The sequence below is a fragment of the Sciurus carolinensis genome, chromosome 2 (assembly GCF_902686445.1).
Source record: "Sciurus carolinensis chromosome 2, mSciCar1.2, whole genome shotgun sequence".
Classification (NCBI taxonomy): domain Eukaryota; kingdom Metazoa; phylum Chordata; class Mammalia; order Rodentia; family Sciuridae; genus Sciurus; species Sciurus carolinensis.
In genome coordinates this window covers 79216197-79233044 of record NC_062214.1, presented here as the reverse complement: position 1 = coordinate 79233044, position 16848 = coordinate 79216197, and the positions used below count along the sequence as shown (strand labels likewise).

The 16848-nt window shown below is 40.4% G+C and overlaps 2 protein-coding genes across 22 annotated transcripts in view; one reads left to right on the top strand and one right to left on the bottom strand.

Annotated features, from left to right (window-relative positions):
* The window catches only part of Tmem266 (transmembrane protein 266), a 111305-nt gene extending 103052 nt beyond the window's left edge, over positions 1 to 8253 (bottom strand). The window contains exons 1-2 of one of the 4 annotated variants that reach the window (XM_047538860.1): positions 8182 to 8252; positions 6956 to 7066 (exon numbers count right to left, since the gene is read on the bottom strand). The gene's annotated coding sequence lies outside the window, so the exon portion shown is untranslated. Of the gene's footprint in view, positions 1 to 6955; positions 7067 to 8181 lie in introns of all 4 variants that reach the window. The other 3 variants (XM_047538859.1, XM_047538861.1, XM_047538862.1) reach the window with 3 other exon arrangements.
* Nrg4 (neuregulin 4) overlaps positions 7959 to 16848 on the top strand; it is a 175325-nt gene continuing 166435 nt past the window's right edge. For 3 of the 18 annotated variants that reach the window (XR_007106987.1, XR_007106985.1, XR_007106986.1), the window contains exons 1-3: positions 8362 to 8541; positions 10962 to 11019; positions 14850 to 14940. The gene's annotated coding sequence lies outside the window, so the exon portion shown is untranslated. Of the gene's footprint in view, positions 8047 to 8088; positions 8542 to 10957; positions 11020 to 14849; positions 14941 to 16848 lie in introns of those variants that run through there. The other 15 variants (XR_007106982.1, XM_047538884.1, XM_047538877.1 and 12 more) reach the window with 14 other exon arrangements.

The window sequence follows — 16848 nt, the reverse complement described above, 5'->3', positions numbered from 1 at the left end:
CAGGTCAAACATAATTCCTCCAATTGTAACCAACTCTGATTTCTCAAGAAATGTTATTTTTGGTTTAAATATACTTATTGTCAAAGGCCTAGAAGTATTTTGAACATTTAAATACAATGCCAAAAAACCCGCCAAGAAGATTATTAGGTCTCTGCATGTGCAGTTATATCCAAACACCCTGAGACCTTTAGAAGTAAGATAGTCTGAACTTGTGTAACTACTTTGTTTACATTTTCTTATTTATGATAGAGTCTATAACTGCTCCAATACATGGAATTTTTCTCTATTAGTAATTTCAAACTCAAATTTACCTTTCATTTTATTATAATATTCATTTTCATTTGACCCAAACTGTTCAAGTTCTGTATTTTACAAACTGAGATGATGTTGAGTTTTCTGTATTGATCATTTAGGGCAGTGGCTCTCAACTGGAGGACAAATTTTGCACCCCAGGGGACATTTACAAATTCTGGAGACATTTTTGGTTGTTACAGTAGGGAGAGGATTAGTGATAATACCACTGGCATCTAGTGGAGAAGGGCCAGGGATGCTGTTAAGCATCCTATGGTGCTCAGAACAGCCCCACAACAGCTATCTCAAGATGCAAAGAGCATGGTCCAGGGTGACAGAGAAAATTGTTTCATTAGCTGTTTAAAAAATTCCAACACTTCATGACCTCAGAGACATAGCAGATATTTACGTAAATGTCGGCTGTGCAAGGTTTTTCTTTTGTTTTTTTCCTCTTTTCTTCCCCCCCTCCTTCCCCTCCTTCCTTCCTTCCAAGGTGCCTGTCCTTTAATTTCCACTTAACTTCAATACTCTCTTTCCCTGGTTACTAAGGGAAAAAAAAAAAAGAAGGACCAGAACACAGAGGCTCAGTGGCAGGCCTGTGACCCAGTCTGAAGGTTTATGAATTTACAGCTCACAACTTCATAGCTCATTTTACTTTAAGGGTAGAGGGGATGAGGCTAGGGGGGCAAAAAAAAAAACCCTTCAAATGTTAAATAAATAAATAAAAATCCTAACCGCTTTCACTTGGTAGGAGTTCAAGCTACTTTAAAAAAGCATTCAATTACTCCCTATACTCCTGTTACTTTAATTATTTCTATATATCTCTTCTCATTCCAAAAAGGTTCCAAAGGGTTCACTGTTCCCAGTGATGTTGACTCAATTTTTCTCATATAAAACTTAAATGGGCTCTGGATCAAGTCAGGTTTCAATTTAGGAGGGAAAAAAAAGGATTTGGGGAGAACCAAGACAACCATAATGTTTTGGCAGATAAAAGATACAAGGTAAATTCCTACTATGTGTAAACTAGAGTGCCAAATGCCAAGAAAGAGTTTTTTTTTAAAGCATTCATCACAGCTAGAGTCCTTAAGTGATTTGCAATCTGCAGAAAGAGAGGCTCTGCGACCAAGGGAGGATGGCCAGCATCCAGCATCCAGCGTTACCAGGCACTTCTGCGCTCCTGCCTCCCAGGCGGGCACAGCCCTCAGACCCTCCCTCCTCTGGCAGCGAAGCAGGAGCAGAGAAGTAGGTGGTGAAGGCCCTACAGTGGGGACAGCACTGACAAAGGCTCAGAAGTGGCAGACCTGGGAGAGGGCAGGGACTAAACTAGAAGGGAGCTAGGTCTCAGAGGCCCTGATTGTCAGAGGGAGGAGTTAGGGTTTTATTCCCACGATATAGGGGTATCTAAAGGTATCTGAACAGAAAGTTGGGATGATCAAGGGTGGTGTTTTGTGAGCATTTACTCTTTACTTGGAACACGTGACTCAGTCTTTCTCCTGACAATGCCATGATGTGGCTCCTCTTCTCCCCCTTTTACTGATGAGCATAAAGGAGCCCGTGGGAGGTGGGTGATGGGAGAGTGTTAAGTGACTTATTTAAAGTTACAAAGTTGGCAAGTGCTAGGGAAAAGATTCAGATCATGAGCAAAGTCCATGCTCTCAACATGTCACCAGACGGCTTTTCCTTCTTGATAGAACAGGCAGGATGAGAGAGCAGAGGGAAGATCAGAGACACAGAGGCACCGCCAGGAAGGAGTTGCCAATGGAGAGCATTTCAAGGAGTGGAAGGAGTCGATAGGGTCAGATGCTGCTGAGCCATCAGGAACGAAATCTGAGAAACGACCATTGGATTTGTGATTAGGCAATCACCAGTGACCTTTACGAGTTGTGTTTCAGTAGAGGGGCAGGAACAGGAGTTCCTTGTAGGGCATCACGCAGGGAGCAATAGCAGACAGAGCTGAGGGGAAAAACTAGCAGTGAAAGCCTGGGAGAGATGGAGAGAAATTGCCAAGGCTTTCTTTTGAGATTCTGTCCCAAAACACTGGAAACCTTTTCATTACTTCAGGGATCGCAATATGTTTCACCCTCTTTTGTTTTGATGGGCAAACATAACAAATTTTAGCAATCATGGTAAAGGAGAATAACCAAGTGTCATAGAAGTTTTTTATTTTTTATTTTTTCTTTTTAAGGCATATCAATCAAGTAAAATGTAAAGATTTAATTAGTTTGAGGGAAACTGTTGCAGGGAAGGTTACTAGACCTCATGCATAACACAGGCTGGGCTGAGTAGCAGTTCTGTCACTAAGGCAGGGTGTTATGAGGGAATCCGGGATGAGATAACTTGCTTTGGACTTGTTTTGAGCCAAGCACTGCATGCAATATAGTTTGATGCTGAATCTGGAAAAGAGCTGACTGATTCCAGTTTGGACTTCTAAAACCTGGGCTGCAAAACACAAAAATCCTCATAAAAATTCTTTGTCTTAATAAGTGATGGGAACTGGGGTTATCAGCCTCTGCATAGCTACTGGGTTGTTTCTATCACAAATCAAAAGCAGTTTTAGGGAAGCTGGGTTTTGAAGGGGAATTTTACTTAAGGCAGATAATTCAGACCACAGAGAGCAGCAATTAGGACCACCAGGAGGAGGAGGTGGTGGCAGTGGTGGTTACTCCGTGGCTGAGATGTAGTTTCACCAGGACTTCTTCCCAGGATCATTAACTCAGCATCCCGATGTGGTCCATTCTAAAGTGTTTCAAGGTTGAATGAGTTCTTAAAATTGCAGTTCTTAAAATTTTGCTCAACTCAAATGAACTCCTGAGAACTATAAATGTATGAAAGATGTATGGATAAGAGTCTGGGGCTTCTTGGGCTGAAAGACCCTCAGGCTGTGATGCACTTGGGGTATACTTCCTGCCATCATGTCTCAGACATACCAAGTAAGTGCTTTGGTAGTGAACACCAGCAGGTGTTTATAATGTTTAAAAACTGCAGCAGGCTACTGTAGATAGTTCAGTGATTGACCTGCCTGGGTGCAAGGCCGGTGTGAATAACCAGAGATTCCTCCTTTTTCTAGTGACTCAGGCCACTAGAATTTTGGTGTTTGGCAAAGAAGTCCAGAATCCTCTTCTTTGGAAGTCTTCCAAAACTTTATGCACCCCAAGCAGAAGGAAACCCACACAGGTCTCTTCCCCATCATAGGCCTTCTCCCCACAAGCTTGTGCTACCTAGTTACACCTCCAATTTTCAGGTGATTTTCTTTCCATCTTTATAGGACCTGACTTGACCTGGAAGGTTCCTCTCTCCCCAACACTGGCTCAAAAGTAAGACAAATCTTTCCTCTTTTCCACTTTCCTTGTTGTTTCCCCAAACAACACATAAAGTCTTTGCATCTTAGAGGCTTCATTGCTCACTATAGAGAACAGTGAGGCTAACAAAAACAAGAAGTATGAGAAACTGCAAAGATTCAAGGACGCCACAGAGGCTTGTCAGTTCTTTCACCACAGAAATAAGGGTTAGGGAGTGAACAAAGCAGACAAAACCCCTGTCTTCCAGAGCATTCATTCCATGGGGGAGATGGGCCATAAACTTAAGAATGATTTAAGGCAGTATGCTAGGAGGTGCTATGATTACAAGCCAGGGAGGAGGGATAGGAATGCCTGTGGAGAGGTGGATTTAAAGGAGTTATTAGACTTGAAGCCATGCCTAGAGGAAGTCAGATATCTTTCATGCAATTATCTGCAGGAAGAACACTGCAGAAGAGGGGCCCACTAATGTTAAGACCCTGAGGTAGGGGAGCAGCAAGAAGGTCAATGTAGTTGGAGCAGAACAGGATGGGAGCCAGAGAACTATGGGGCAGAGAATAATTCCTTCTGCAATCAGAGCAGTAAAAGGTAAAGAACTCAGAGTCTGAGCTACACTGACCTGGCCTTGAACCCCAGCTCAGTTCCTGTATCATCTATCCTGGGTTCCCCATCTCCTCATCTATAAACAGTTGACCACAAAGGGTCACTGCAAAGGGATATGGAATGTGAAACTGCTTATCATAGGACACAGCCCATGCCAGGTTCCCACCTACCAGTCATCAGTTCCCTTCTCCTTCCCTGGTTACAGGGCTCCCCAACCCCACTTAGCTCCCACTGTGGTTGAATGAATGGTGTCTAGAAGAAGGCCATTCAAGGTCCTCTAAGAGGTCCAAGATGTGTTACCGAGTGCAAGGAAACAAACCACCAAACAACATTCATTTATGTACATAGTACAGTATTGTTGGCAAACAGTAACATTTTAGTTTCCACATTCAAAAACCTGAAGGAATCTACACTACACTGTTAATAGCTGTCATTGTTAAAGGTTAAGATTACCAAAGATTTGGGACATTGACCTTCAACCATCTGTATTTCTGAAAAGTTTGCACATTCTACGAGCACATGTTGCACTGGCAATCAGAAAGCACAACATAGGTCAGTGTTGACGCAAGGGAACACATCTCCTGGCCCTGCCTCGTATCAGTACTATGTTGTCCCTATCCCATACCACACTCAAGGGGGCCTGGTGTGGTCTGACTTCAGGAATTCTTACAGCTACTCTATGGGGAGACTGAACACAGAAGGAACCAAAGGGAGTTTTAGGGTTCTCAGATGAGAATAGGACCACAAAAGATCTTGGGATCTATGAACCTGAGATGGACCTTGCCTAAAGTCTAGGAACTCCAAATTATTCCATTTTAAAGGGGATGGAATGTGAAGCACTTCTTAAATAAATCAAACACCCTTGTTACAGCTGCCACCAAGGAGAGAAATAAAGACTGATGAAAATCAAGTATTTCAAAGTACAAAGCTGTGAACTTCTTTTGTGATTCAAAATTGCTGACGTTGAAAAAAATTCATTTTACAGAATACTAAATTAAGGGATACTGTGAGAAAAACTACATTTCACAACTAAGTGACGCCTGCAAGGTCATCCAAGGAAAGACAAATATTCCTGTTGCCAGTGTCTTACTCAACAGTGTATTAAAATGTGCATTATAACCAGTCACAGTAAGACATGTGAGTTACATCACTTGGAAAACTTTTAGTCCTTCTCCCCTCTCCAAAAAATACATTTCTGGTGAGAGGAATAAAAAACAATGCCTAAGCATCATTAAATGCCCATATGGCTTTTTCCAGTTTAAATTTATGTTGCAAGAGAAAATGTAGTTTAGAAACAGTTTTACATTCCCTGAATTAGCCTTTGCACCATAAATGATGCTCAGTTCTGCATTAAATGAAATCCTGCTTGAATGGAAGGTGATTGACTAGTACACCTCTCATTTTGCAATTATGAGATTCTTGATTGGAGAAGACAGTGATGCTTCCCACAGGAAAACCCATCCCCACCCCTTTTCCCCCCACAAATTAAGCAATACCTCTCTTTCTTCTCTGCTTCTTCCCCAGTACCATCAGGACTTATCTTGAGTTTATCTTATCACAGACTGGAAATCCCCAAGGTAGAAAAATTCACCTCAGCATTTCCATAAGCACTGGGAAATGCACTCTTCCCAAAGTGAGTGTTTTCCGTGAGGCAAGACTGCCACACAAATTGCTTTACTGACAGCAGAACACAGTACTGTATATTGAAAAAGGTAATATCTTGGAGCTCTAAAACTAGTCATATTGCCCAAGGAAGAAACTGAGCTTTTATAATTTACAAGAGGCAATCTTATATTTCCTGTTTAATATTATTCACTAATTTGTCATTAAAAGTTGTAATTTCCATGGGATATACTTTTTAGATAGTTCCTTATATTCACCTATACCTTTCTAACTACTCTCTCAATTATATGACCTGATTACAAAAGCTAGTAGCTCCATTGGGTGAATTTTCCATTGATGCAACTACAGTAAGTTTTAAATCTAAGAGAACTGCTAGGAATGTATAACAAAATCCAATACCTGCATTATAGTAATGCACTTGCAAAAAAAAAAAAAGATTAAATACTTGTCCATGAGTAAATATACAAATTCCAAGAACTTTAAATGAAAATTGCTATAGTCACAGACTAGATTATGGTCTATGGTTGGTACGGATTCTTTCTCATTAAGGCACTCACACAAAAGCATGACAGTGTTGTGAAGGCCGACAGGCCAGAAGAGAGTATGGGGGGGCAGCAAGAAGGTTAAGGGTAGGGTGAGATAATGAAAAATGATTCATTCTCCTGGATTCCTATACACTTAATAGGTTTAAATTGGGAGTGAAACAACTTTTTGAACATAGTTGCTTGTGTGGGAGAGTTCATTGGAAGTATGTCTTAGACCCCAATTTTTAAAATAGGTTTAGTGCCACTGCAAAAAATTCCACACAGACCCCTTCTGAAACAACGGGTTCTCTTTTTGGAAAGCCACAAAGGTGGCGTGAAATCTATAAAGTAAAAAATAAGATCTGGGATAATGGGTCTTGTGAACAAGCATGATCTTAATGAAAAGATAGAGGAACAGCAGGATCAAGGTTAAAGCTACCCTCTCTTCATTAATCAGATACTGTTGAGTTTGCATCCTTACCCTGTCCCTGACTGTATGACCTTGGATAAGTCTGTTAACCTTTCTAAGTTTTAGCTTCTTCATCTTCAACATGGAGATAACAGGTTTTTTGGATAGGCCCCAAGGAGATCATGCACAAATAGATATCAGCTCAGTACCTGGTACATGTGAGTATCCTCTTCATGATGAGATGTGGCACTACAGTCCAGTTTTCATATCCCAACATCTTGTGATAACCATTTTCATTCTATGCCACTAGCTTAACTGTTCTTTTCGCCACATTATTTGGGGGGAGAAAAAGGGGTAAGCAGTTACATTCATCCCACTTTTCTGACTATTGCTCAAAGCAAGATGAAAAGCCAGGTAACAGGTAATATACAGTGAAGAGAAATTTAGTCCTTAGGACATGATGCTGTAGGAATACAGAATATGTACAAATCATAGAATTTCAATCTATAACATAAGGCATCGAATCACAGGTAGGTTTTATTCTAAGAAACAAAAGCCAACTAGCATGAAAGAGGATAGAAAGCACACCTATGGGCCTATGGCTATCTCAATATTGGTGATTAGGAAACAGGGATGGGTGGGTAGAGTATGGGGGGCTCTTATGGGGTCTGATTTCCAACAGGTGGCTAGTTTTTGTCATCTTCAGACGCAAAGCCATAATGAGTTTGAGTATTCAAGTCTTGGAGATTCTGTTCAAGGCCATCTCTTCGCTATCAAGCGAGACAAATTTCCTGGGTTAAAACCTCTCTGGCAAGTTAGTAAGCAGGGAACTGTCTGCCATAGCTTGCACCTGTCCCCTGAACGGAATTCTGGCCTGATGATGAAAAAAACCCACCATCCTTTCCAAACAACCATCCGGCCGCTGGGGCGCTTCGCGACAAACGGGGGAAGCCCACTAGGAAGTGGTCACGACCAACCAAGCCACAAATCTCCAGGGTGTGGGATTTCCACCTCTATACCACGTCTAAAATCCGAAAATAGGCGCCTGCTTGCCGTACTGCAATGGGATTCCCCCAGCAGCAACCCCCCCTCACCCCCAGAAACATGTTTTATTAATAAATGCAAGATGGCACACGGAGGCAAAGAATGGGAGGTAAGGCATCTGCAGCTGGACCCGAACCAGGGCAGTTTGCAAAAATAAATAAGAAGCATGTGACAAGAAGCAGGTCCCCAGGCTGGAACTGAAGACCTGGGCTGCCCCACGCACCTTCGCCAGGCTCTCCCCACCAGGGGGATGAAGGTCAGCGGCAAGATCCCAGTCCTCCCGGGCACGCACCCTGCAAACCTTGACCGGCCCCTACCCCTTCCGCGGCCCCAGGACCCGGGCAGTGAAGCAGGGGAAGCCCCGGCCGCCGCCGGCTGCGAGGACACATACCTGCTGCCCGGGCTCGGGATTCGCTTGGCTCTGCAGCGGCCCGGGCCCCGGCTCTAGCTCCCCGGGCTCCCCTCTCCGCCCCCCCGCCCCCTCGCGGCTCGGCGGCTCCCTCCGCCCCTCCGCCCACCGCGCTCAGGGGCGCGCGCGCGGCCTCGGCCGGTGGCTCGCCCGGGCCCGCGCCTGCGCCCTCGCCGCTCGCCGGCCGCGCGCGCGCCCCTGAGGCTGCGGAGCGGCGGCGCGGCTGTCTAGGAAACCGCGGCCTCGGCGGGCCCCGGCTGGCTGCGGGAGCCCGGCAGGGGGCGGGGGCCGGGTCTCCGCCGCCACAGGGGCCGAACACAGCGCGCGGGCTTCGTGGCGTGGGTGAGGCGGTCGCGGGGCAGGGTCGGGCGACCGCGTGTGTGCGTGTGGAGAGAGGAGAGGGTCGCGAAGGGGAGGTCTGAAGGTGGAGGCGGGCGGGGCGGAGAAGCAACAAGTGCGGAGGCCGAGGGGGCACTCGGGAGAAGTGGGGGGCCCAGCCGGGGCTTTGGTACAGCCGAGACTAGGAACCTCCTCTCGCTTTGGTGCAGCGCTTTGCGGCTTCCACGGTTCATTCCCAGTTGTGCGATTTTATCCGCGCCCTGTGAGGAAGCGAACGGCATGCAGTGTCCTCTAAGTTTGAAGGCCACGGAGGGGAAAGCCCCTCTTTCTGTCGGGGTCGTAGCAGATTCAGAGACCCTTGACTCTCAGTGTACTGTCTGGGAGAAAAACACTTGTCAGTACCCTCATTTGATGGTCTTAACTTAGGACCCCTCAGGGCAGTGTTTCTCGCGCCCCATCTTTATCGTTAAGGCTTTGAAGACATTTTCCCCTCCCATTCAGCTATCACAGATGCGCTGTGCACCTGCACGTGTATGTATATCAGTGCTTTGTACACAAAAAGTAAGATTTTGCTCTGAGCAGGTATCCTGCCCGGATTGAGAATGCTCTTTCTAGAACCATGATTATTAGTTAACAGGTGGGGTAACTGAGCAATCAGGATACAACCACAAATAGTCTCTGTAGGTTAAAAAAAAAAAAAAAAAAGTCCTCACGTATAAATGTACAACTCTAATATCAGCAGATGCTGCTGTGAGCACGGTTATTTAAGCAGCTTTTGAATTTATTGTAGTTTGTTACATGTAGTCTCTGTCAATTCACGTTAAAAAATACAGCCATTTTTTCTAGGGGAACCTGGCCTTTTTATATTAAAATACTTGAACGGATTGGCAACACTCATCTTTAGGACACAAAGTTCTAGATGGCTTTTGTTCTCATACCTCTTCTAAAGATTTTATTTCGTTAGGCCCAGTTGGCCTCCCAGGAATGCCCTTTATTGCCTCCTTTTTTCATCTCAGCTGTTCTAGTGAAATGATGGAAATTAGAGTGGAAGACTTCCAAAACCCAAGTCATAGAATTGCCCCAGGAGTTTGCACCAAAATTTTCTTAGGAATATCTAGATAGGGAATGAGTATCTAATTTTGGCAAACTTGGAATATCAAATTTCTTCTTCAGTTCTCCTTCACCTGTCAGCATTTCTTACCCAACTGGAGTTGTTAATGGTAGAATTTCAAGGGGGGAAAAAACCCTTGAAGGAGACATATTTAAAATCTGCCTCATTTAGCAAGGATTTTCCTTCACATTTCGAGAAGGAAGAAATATGGATTGGAAAGGAGAAAATGGGGATGGATTAAGAATACTTAATGGAGGATTTATGGGTTGGGAGGCATAGTTTCTGACAGGTGGTGGCAACATTTCTACTACACTTGATCTAGAAAGAGCCTTGGCATAGCTCACTCTGTTTTCTCTACTTAGTAGAATTCTACTTAAGATTTAATGCCTTTGATTTGAAAAGTATCCAGTTACAATGCTAATTAATAGAGAAGGACAATTATTTTGAAACCTAAAGAGAGAAATTGGAAGACCACTTTAGCTTAACTGGAATCTTTATAGTCTAATGCAATTTTTAAAAAAATTCAAACCAACATTTTTTTTCTACAATGGCTGTCTACAAAGACCTAGAGAAATCTACATGAAAAGTATATGCTAACATATTTTACCCATATTTTTTAAGTGTGCTGTTTCTATCTCTGTTTCTCTCTGGTAATATATGTTCACGAAAATTGTAGCTGCAACCATTTTATGTTGCAGTGTGAAATCAAAAATCCCCAAACATGTATAATTTGTCAGCTCTATGTTTCCCCCTGGTGGTGTCCTACTTCCACAGCACATACCCAATTTCTTCCTCTCTTTTGATAAATTCTTCAAGGATGTTGAAATCCTAAATCAGAGGTGTAGACAAGATGCCATTTGCTTTTCTCCATACTTGGCCTGCCCTTGTTTTCAAATATCCAAAGGTCTAACATCTGGATGAGGATTAGCCCTTGAGGCTGATCAGTCTAGAGAACTACGAAGATCTATATCTGGTTCCCTTTTTGCTTGGCACATTATTGTTAAACTTGCTTGGTTTTTAAGAATCAATGAGGAACAATTGTTTACAAATCATTTTGAAGCCTCACCTCAAACCTATATAAATCTAATTTCCATGTGATTGACTTTTTTTTTTTTTAATTCTCAACTGCCTGTGATGAGTGAGTTTGGGGAATCCTGAAGCTATAAATAGTATAGGTGTTGCTTCAGTAGACTGCAGGTGACTAATGAGAGGGAATTTTATGAGTCAAGCTAGCAGCAACAGGATTTAGTAGCTATAGAGCAGGAATGGAAGAAATGGTTTAAGCTTTGTATGTCACTTTCTTGCCAGATAGACTTGTTCCTAAGGTGGCTGTAATTGGCATGATCTCCCATACCAACATGATGTTTGAGGTAAGCCAGATTTTCCTTTTGTTAAAAAACTGTCTTTTCAGCAGTATACCAGGATCACATAAGCATAAAATTTGTGTGTGCGTGCAGCTGTAAGGTTATGGGAGGGCAGATTGGGAATTATGTTGTTCCTATGAATGTCTGAAAAAGATTGATGTCAGAAAATTTTTTTCTCTTGAAGTGGCTACTTGAAAAAGAACAAATGAATCTGATGCCACATGATTTTTTAAAGTTTGAATAATCCCCAAAGTCAAATTGTTAATGTTTATGCAAATGTTAATATTTTGAGCTTTTCTAAATGTTGTTTTACAAAACTTCAATTATTCGGAATGTAGAGGGAGAAAACCAATTTGAGTCAGTGGAAAGCTTGCTACATAGAATATATGTAACTGTGATATTATTTCGAAATAATTGCTAACAGGAAGGTTTTTTAATTAAAAATCCTGTTGAGATAACTTAAATAAATGAAATTGACCTGTAAATTAGCAACATCCTGTGCAAACAGCATATGTGGATACAACACAAAAACAATACAACACACTCAGTAGGCCTTCAATAAATGTTAATTGTGAAGAGGTTTTCTTACAACTAGGTTAAATACCTAATTCAGCAAGCCCATCTTAAAAAACAATACCTTGCTGGGCGCAGTGGCACATGCTTTTAATCTCAGGGGCTTGGGAGGCTGAGGCAGGAGGATCAAGAGTTCAAAGCCAGCCTCAGCAAAAGCAAGGTACTGAGCAACTCAGTGAGATCCTGTTTCTAAATAAAATACAAAATAGGACTGGGGATGTGGTTCAGTGGTCGAGTGTCCCTGAGTTCAATCCCTGGTACCCCTCCCCCCAGCCCCCCCACCCTGCAAAAAAAAAAAAACCACTACCTTAAGGGCAGATTTCACCTTGATCATTGGCATACCAGCCTTGGGGCACTTAAAAGCAATTACCTTGGACAAAGGTGGTAATTCTCATTATTTGTAGATTTAAATTATGATAAAACCACTGTCTACATTTTATTGCCAGTAATTTTTATTTATCAATAATTCTCTATGACCTTAGTGATAAATACTCCTTGAAAAATCTCATGTGAGGTCTAGGTTCTAAACTATTTAGGAGATTCTATTAAATTTTAGTAACACATATGTAAGCTTCACATTATCACATTTTGCTTGTGTGAGACCCTAGGTTCTATCCGCAGCCCCCTGCAAATAATTTAGGAGATTCTAATGATTTATCCTTTAATAAATGTTGTATTCCATAAGGAAATTAATTTAGAGAACTACTCTAATACAGTTGACTTTCACTAAACATGGACTCAATACTGAGTGTTTCCAAGTAAATTCATAGAAGTTTAGGGTAATTTAAGACCTCAGTCACAGTTCATATCTACAATCCCTTTGGTCCGTTTCCTGCATAGCTGTGATTGTAAGGGTAAAGAAACAACTTGGTTACTTCAGTGTTGTCATCCTGTGTGACCACTTAAGTTTTTATTTGTATGTAAGATTTAAGAGTCAGAAAAAGTGCAAACTGAGATGTAGTATTTTTGGTTAGCAAGTACAAATTTTATTTCATATATGAAATTATTTTTTATAATTACCATATTGAAATATCTTTAAATTCTTTAATGTTTTAATATTTGTTTCAAAACGGAAGAGTGAATCAAGAAAACAGGAGCTGTAATGTCTCTTACTACTGGAACAGACCAGTATGTAGGCATAAGATTTTTTTCTTTTTTTGAAAACAATAAATTATACTTCTGAAACTATAATATTTTATTTTAGATTGTCATATAAGTGGAGTTGAATAAAAGAATTCTCACTTTTATTTTCTTGGCTACTGTTATTTCATGATCATTATAGGAAATAGTTTTATCACATCAGAGGGGATATTAAAAGATCTTTCTTGATGTCAGATATTCTAAGTATACCATAGTAGGCCCAAATCATCACCAAGTGAATGATATTTAATTTTTTAGTGAGTTTTATTATGTGTTTAGTATAATGTGCTAATGTGTTTAATGTTTTATTGTGTGTTTGGAATTTTGCATGTATTTAATGATGAAATTGTTCCTTTGACTACATAATTCATGGGCCAAAATGAGATATCAACAAATATATATTTGAGAGCCCCAAAATGTTCCAATTAATGTAATTAGGTTACATTAAAACATAGCAAATAACATATCCATGTGTTTATTGATACAATCCTAATAATTATAGACATTTATTGAATGCTTTCAATGTGTCAGATACCATTTTACATGCTTTAAATGTATTTTTCATAATGATCCTATTGGGAAGGTATATTTATTATCAGTCTAATGTTATCAGATGAGAAAACTGAGGCACAGATGGATTAAGTAACTTGCTTAAGATCACACAAATATGCAAGTGGAGTAACCAAGATTCAGATGTGGGCAGTCTGATTCAGAGACCTGAAGTTCAACCCTGGTGTCTCACTGCCTCACAAGTATATACGGAGTTGCGCCTAAATAAGTTTAAGGAATCAATATGTAGCGGGGAAGCCATTCTGGATTTCAGGGTTTTACCTCTTCACTCATTTTGTAACCTTCAGTAAGGCAATCAAGTGAATATCTGTTTTAGAGAAGATCTAATTTACTCCATGTAGAAGTCCCCTGGCCCCAGAGTAATAGGCATGAGTTTTAGTGAAGGGAAAGGAAAAGGAGATACTTTCAAGGAAGAAAGTGGGTCTCAGAGAAGAGAGGGACCCATATGTTTCTAGCTTTAAATTTTTATGGTTATATGATTATTTCATGTACAGAATAAAATTTGACTTTTCACTTACCTAACAGACTGAAAGTGAACCAGACAAAGAACCAGCATGATTGAATTTGAAAGTTGATTAACTCTGATATTCTGTGGTTGAAAAATACACTATTATTAAACCTATTATGTTCATTATATGTATGACTATGGAAAATATAAGCTACTGATGAATTGATTACTGTGTTCTAACAATTGGCTTGATATAAACATTTATGATATTCATATATTACCATTTTATACCCACTGCCTTGATCTTAGTGTCATATAAAATAAATGTTCTTTGGGGAAAATGAACTTTTTTATTATCCTTTTTTTTTTTTTCCCCAGTATTGGAGATCAAACCCAGAACTTTGAACATGCTAGGCAAATGCTCTATACTGAGCTATATCCCCTACCCTTTCTAAAATTTTAATTTTTTTGAGATAACATCTTACAAATTACTGAGGCTGGTCTTAAACTCTTAACCTCCTGTCAGTCTCTCTAGTAGCTGGGATTACAGGCATGCACTGCTGCACCAAGTTGGAAAATGAACTTTTAAGTACAGGATAGATCATAACACATACTACTTTCCCCCATCTTTCCTCATGAGTGTTACTACCTTATTGAAATAATAATCCCTATTAAGACTTTATTTATGAGCATGCATGTAAAATTATTTCTCAGGGGACATAACACAAAGACTAGCATTCATAGTAAAAATGTATATAATTTCTTGCCCTTTCCAGAAGTTCCTACTTGTGTTTGAAAGGACCTCCCACCCATCCAATAATCTGTTAATAAAATTCTATTTCCCTTTTAACCCAATTTCTAGCCTTTTGTTTGGAAATAATAATAATAAATAGCTTTCTTGGGACCTTAAAAATAGTAAGGAAGCAGGTCAAATTAAAATATCGACAAAGTGAAGCTTCTACTTATAAAGTCCTTTTAGGTATCACTAAATAAAAGAAAATTTTATATGAAATTTGTAAACAGCTTACTGTCCTCTTTTTTTTGCATTACTAAAATTGTTTTATTTTAATTTTTTTCTTTATGGTGGCTACATTTCTCATTAAAGCAGAAGTAGTAGAGGTGATCCATAAAGAGAAAGCCAGTTTCCTTTCTACTCTTGCAATCTAGAAAAAAGTTTTCATCCAAGGACTGAACAAGTGAGTAATTATTTATTCCTTATTTTTAATACCTTAGGTCTATACGTGTAGTCATAGCTTGTTAACTGTAATCCTAGATCATTGGTTTGATTTAATTAAGAAACAATAAGGGTAGTCTCTGCAGTGAAGAAAATCTTGCAACTTGTAATTTTACAATCCTCAATTCTAGTATTTGAGCAGCTATCTGTATAGAACTGTGTTCATTGTATGTTAACTGTTTAAACCAGGAACAACTGAATGCTGTTAGCTTGTTAAATCTAACCCTGGTCTTTGTAATTTAAAAATAATAGAATGAAAATGAATAGAATTGGAGAAAGTTTTGGAGAATAAGAGTCTGGAGAAAATCCAAGTGGTCACACTTAGGAAACTGAAGGCTCAGGGTAACCATAGTGCTTTTAAGTAGGTGAGGGCTATCATTCTAAGGATGGTGCTCCCCTTTTTCAATATCCACAGTAGAAAAGCAGTAGGACAAAGCAGTCAGAGTTTGGAATTAAGTATGCTAAGACTGGAATTATTTATCTTGAGAAGTTGTAGGATTCTCTTTCTAGAAGATCTTCTAAGTAGTGATTGTCTGCCATGAATAACATATACCCACTTAAGTACCCATCATCAGACCTTCTAACCTCATAATGCTATGGTTATTTTGAAAAGCAGAGGGTGATTTAGGGCAATAGAACTTGACTTTAAGAATATTTTGGGGGCTGGGGAGATAGCTCAATCGGTAGAGTGCTCGCCTTGCAAGCACAAGGCCCTGGGTTCAATCCCCAGAACTGCAAAAAAAAAAAAAAAAAAAAAAAAAAAAAAAAGAATATTTTGGACCAGGCCTGCTGGCGCAGGGCAGGAGGATCAAGAGAGTTCAAAGCCAGCCTCAGCAAAAGCAAGGCGCTAAACAACTCAGTGAGACCCTGTCTCTAAATAAAATACAAAATAGGGCTGGGGATGTGGCTCAGTGGCTGAGTGTCTTAGTTCAATCCCCAGTACCCACCCCTGAAAAAAAGAATGTTATGGAAAGCTATAGTTATTTTGTGAGTAGAGATACATCATGTATTTTACTCAATTTATTCCATTTTTGACCTTGTGACTATCATTAACACATTCAATTTTTCTGGTTTGTGTAATGTTCAAGTATCTGTACATTAACACGATAGAAATTGAATTGTGGGCTGTTAATGAATCACCTCTACCAAGAGTAGAGAGGAGGATAGGATGACAAATTTAAAGAAGAGTATGTAGGATTGTTAAGGCCTGTTCTCCAAAATGTAGAATAAGGTGGATATTTCAGACAGTGAGAAGTAGACCAGAGGTGTTAATCTGAGAATGGCATTTAGTAGCAAGGAAAAGGCCGTTCCTCATGTTTTTCTATTGGGTCAGAGGAAGAGGACAAAACAAGGAGAAAATAGTTATATTGGAAAAGGTACCTTGTGATCTAAGGGAGAACCAGATTTTCATTAGAGTGAAGTATCAAGAAATTAAAAATAAGTTTATGCTAGAGTTTGTCCTCAAAACAACAATGAACTTTCAGATATGATTGAAGGGAGGGTAGAGGGAGATGGAGAACTAAGAAGTTGAATTGTGCCTAGAGGAAGTGTGACTGGGAGGGTTTGAGAATGAAGATAAGAGGGTCAAAGGCAAAAGAGGCTTGTGCTCAGAAGTCAAATAAAGCAGAAATGAAAGAAGTCTTTGTGTAGGAGAGGAAGTAGACAATAGTTAAAGGAAAGGACCATTTCTTATAAGCAAGGAAATGTGAGGATGATCAGTTATGTATACTAAGGACAAAGGAGGCAGAGAAATGGTAATTCAGGCCTGAGAAGGGCACACACATGTGAAAAGTCTCAAGGTGATTGACTCCTTTATTTCCGAGGACAATGTTCCGAGATATATCCTATTGGGGTATTGACTATAGTCAGA